The sequence below is a fragment of the Cebus imitator genome, unplaced genomic scaffold (assembly GCF_001604975.1).
Source record: "Cebus imitator isolate Cc_AM_T3 unplaced genomic scaffold, Cebus_imitator-1.0 Scaffold548, whole genome shotgun sequence".
NCBI lineage: Eukaryota > Metazoa > Chordata > Mammalia > Primates > Cebidae > Cebus > Cebus imitator.
In genome coordinates this window covers 623,251-627,388 of record NW_016107863.1, presented here as the reverse complement: position 1 = coordinate 627,388, position 4,138 = coordinate 623,251, and the positions used below count along the sequence as shown (strand labels likewise).

At 40.8% G+C, this 4,138-nt stretch overlaps 1 protein-coding gene across 1 annotated transcript in view; it reads right to left on the bottom strand.

Annotated features, from left to right (window-relative positions):
- LOC108293801 (cytochrome c oxidase assembly factor 1 homolog) overlaps positions 1 to 4,138 on the bottom strand; it is an 87,742-nt gene that overhangs the window by 27,495 nt on the left and 56,109 nt on the right. The window lies entirely within an intron of this gene.

Sequence of the window (4,138 nt, the reverse complement as noted above, 5' to 3'; positions counted from 1 at the left end):
AAAAGCTGGGTGTGGTGGCAGGTGCCTGTAGTCCCAGCTACTTGGGAAGCTGAGGCTGAGGCAGGAGAATCACTTGATCCTGGGAGGCAGAGGCGACAGTGAGCCGAGATCGTGCCACTGCACTCTAGCCTGAGCAACAGAGTGAGACTCTGTCTAAAAGAAAAATTCATCATAAATAAACTCAGTCCCCAAAAGTAATTAATCTATTTATTCATTCAGCAAATACCCACTAAACACCTACTATATCTAGATGGGACAGACTGGCAAAGAAGGACTTGACCTGAAGAAGTTTTTAGCCTAGTCAGGTAGATGACACATGCATATAAAAATATTAACTATAGACATGGCAGGTAAAGCTAAATGCACTAAAAGAGACACAGGGCTATGTGAAGAAAACAATGTAACGCCCACAACATATTTGTTGTCACTCAACAAATATTCATCAAAATAATAAATGTAAATGTCTCATGTCTTCAAAATCATCAAACTTATAAATGGCTTTGTTTAGCCATTGCATCCAGGCACAGTGATGAAAAGACAAACACAGGATTTATTCTGAAGGTCCCACACAATCTACTGTACTAGCTTACACAGCTTGTTACACAGCTTCTCTAATTCTCCGTCACTTAGTTGGCATTTCACAAAGACATTGCAGAAACACAGGAGAAGGCTAAGAATCCACTCCATTCTGCATTTAGTCTCTCTGGGCCCATTGTTACCCACTACTGTTTTGAAAATAATGGTGATAAAACCATAAAAGCAATTTGTAACTTGTGAAAGGCAAGATAGTTCTTATACTTTGAGTATCCTGAGGGTATAATCAGGTCTTATTCATCTTTGTAGCCCCAGTGACTACCAAAGATACTATTTTTATTCTGTAATTAAAAAGGGGTTGAAGCTCTATGCACATAAGCTAGAAAACCTAGAAGAAATGGATAAATTTCTGGAAACATACAGCCTCCAAAGATTGAACCAGGTAGAAATTAGAATCTTAAACAAGCCAATAAGGAGTTCCAAAATTGAATCAGTAGTGGAAAACCTACCAATCAGAAAAAGCCCCAGCCCAGACAGATTCACAGCCAAATTTTACCAGGCATACAAAGAAGAGCTAGTATGGAACAATACTACCAAAATTGTTCAGAAAAAAAAAGAGGAGGGACTCCTCCCTAATTCATTCTTTGAGTCCAGCATCATTCTGATACCAAAATCTGGCAGAGACACAATAAGAAAACTGTAGGCAAATATCCCTGATGAACACAGATGCAAAAATCCTCAACAAAATACTAGCAAATACAATCCAGAGGAGCATATCAAAAGCTAATTCATCACCACTAATTGGCTTTATTCCTGGGATGCAAGGTTGTTTCAACATATGCAAATCAATAAATGTGATTTATCAAATAAACAGAACTAAAAACAAAAACCACATGATCATCTCAAAGCTCAAAGGCTTTCAATAAAATTCAACATTCCTTCATGTTAAAAACCATCAACAGGCCAGGCACAGTGACTCATGCCTGTAATCCCAGCACTTTGGGAGGCTGAGGCGGGCGGATCACAAAGTCAAGAGATCGAGACCATCCTGTCCATCATGGTGAAACCCTGTTTCTACTAAAAATACAAAAATTAGCTGGGCATGGTGGCACACACCTGTAGTCCCAGCTACTCGGGACTCAGGAGGCTGAGGTGGGAGAATCGCTTGAACCCAGGAGGCAGAAGTTGCAGTGAGCCGAGATCACACCACTGCACTCCAGCCTGGTGACAGGGCAAGACTCTTGTCTTTAAAAAAAAAAAAAAAAAAAAAAAAAAAAACCTAAACAAACTAGGCACTGAAGAAACCTCCAAATAATAAGAGCCATCTACGACAAACCTGCAGCCAGTATCATACTGAATGGGTAAAACCTGGAAGCTTCCCCTCTCAGAATCAGAACAAGATAAGGATACCTACCTCTTACCACTCTTATTCAACAAAGTACTGGAAGTCTTATAGCCAAAGAAATCAGGCAAGAGAAAGAAATAAAAGGCATCTAAATAATAAGAGAGGAAGTCAAACTATCCCTGTTTGCAGATGATTTTCTATAACTAGAAAACCCCGTAGTCTCAGCCTGAAAACTCCTTAATCTGATTTAAAAAAAAAATTTCAAAGTTTTAGGATACAAAACCAATGTACAAAAATCAGTAGCATTCCTAAACACCAACCATATCCAAACTGTAAGCCAAAAAGAATGCAATCTTATAGCCACAAAAAGAATAAAATAGCTAGGAATACAGGTAACTAAGGAGGTGAAAGATCTTACAACAAGAATTACAAAACACTTCTCAAAGAAATCAGAGATGACACAAACAAATGGAAAAACATTCCAGGCTCATGGACAGGAAGAATCAATATTGTTAAAATGGCCATAAAGCCCAAAGCAATTTACAGATTCAATACTATTCCTATCGCACTACCAATGACATTCTTCACAGAATTTGAAAAAAAACTAGTCTGGGTGCAGTGGCTCACCTGTAATCCCAGCACTTTGAGAAGCCGAGGCAGGCAGATCACAAGGTCAGGAGATCGAGACCATCCTGGCCAACATGGTGAAACCCCATCTCTACCAAAAATACAAAAATTAGCTGGGTATGGTAGCGCATTCCTTTAATCCCAGCTATTCAGGAGGCTGAGACAGAAAAATCACTTGAACCAGGGAGCTGGAGGCTGCAGTGAGCTGGAGGCTGCAGTGAGCTGAGATGGCACCACTGCACTCCAGCCTGGTGACAGAGCAAGAGTCCATCTCAAAAAAGGAAACAAAAAAACTGTTTTAAAATTCTTACAGAACCAAAAAAGAGTTCAAATAGCTAAGGCAATCCTAAGCAAAAAGAACAAGGCTGGAGGCATCACATTATGTGACTTCAAACTATACTACAAAACAGCAAGGGAGGGAAGGAAGGAAAAAGGAAAGAAAGGAAGAGAGAAAGAGACAGAAGAGAATGGGAAGAGAGGGGAAGGGGAAGGAAAGAGAGAAAGAGAAAAAGAGAGAGAGAGACTGAGGACAAAGAGAGAGAGAAAGAGAGAGAGAGAGACTGAGACTGGGCATGGTGGCTCATACCTGTCATCTCAACACTTTGGGTGGCCGAGGTATGTGGATACGTGGATCACCTGAGGTCAAGAGTTCAAGACCAGCCTGGCCAACATGGTGAAACCCCATTTCTAGTAAAAGTACAAAAATTAGCCCAGCGTGGTGGGCACCTGTAATCCCAGCTACTTGGGAGGCTAAGACAGGAGAATTGCTAGAACCCAGGAAGCAGAGGTTGCAGTGAGCCGAGATCATGCCACTGTACTCTAGCCTGGGCGACAGAGCTAAACTCTATCTTGGGGAACAGAGCTAAACTCTATCTCGGGCAACAGAGCTAAACTCTATCTCAAAGAAAAAAAAAGAGAGAAAGAAGGAAACAGACAAATAAACCGATGGAACAGAATAGGGAACCCAGAAATAATGCCACACATCTACAACCATCTAATCTTTGACAAAGTTAACAAAAACAAAGAATGGGGAAAGGGTCCCCCATTCAATTAATGGTGCCAAGATAATGGGCTAGCCATAAGCAGAAGATTGAAACTAGACAGCTTCCTTATACCATATACAAAAATCAACTAGAGACAGACTAAAGACTTAGATGTAAAACCTAAAACCATAAAAACTCTGGAAGATAACCTAGGAAATACATTCTGAACATAGGACGTGGCAAAGACTTCGTGAAGATGCCAAAGGCAATTGCAACAGAAGCAAAATTGACAAGTAGGATCTAATTAAGCTTCAGAGCTTCCATGCAGCAAAAGAAACTATCAGCAGAGTAAACAGAAAAGCTACAGAAGAAAATATTTGCAAATTATGCATCCAACAAAGGTCTAATATCCAGAATCTATAAGCAACTGAAATAAATAAGCAAAAAACAGCCCCGTTAAAAAGTAGGCAAAGGCCAGGCGTGGTGGCTCAAGCCTGTAATCCCAGCACTTTGGGAGGCCGAGGCGGGTGGATCACAAGGTCAAGAGATCAAGACCATCCTGGTCAACATGGTGAAACCCCGTCTCTACTAAAAATACAAAAAATTAGCTGGGCATGGTGGTGTGTGCCTGTAGTCCCAGCTGCTCAGG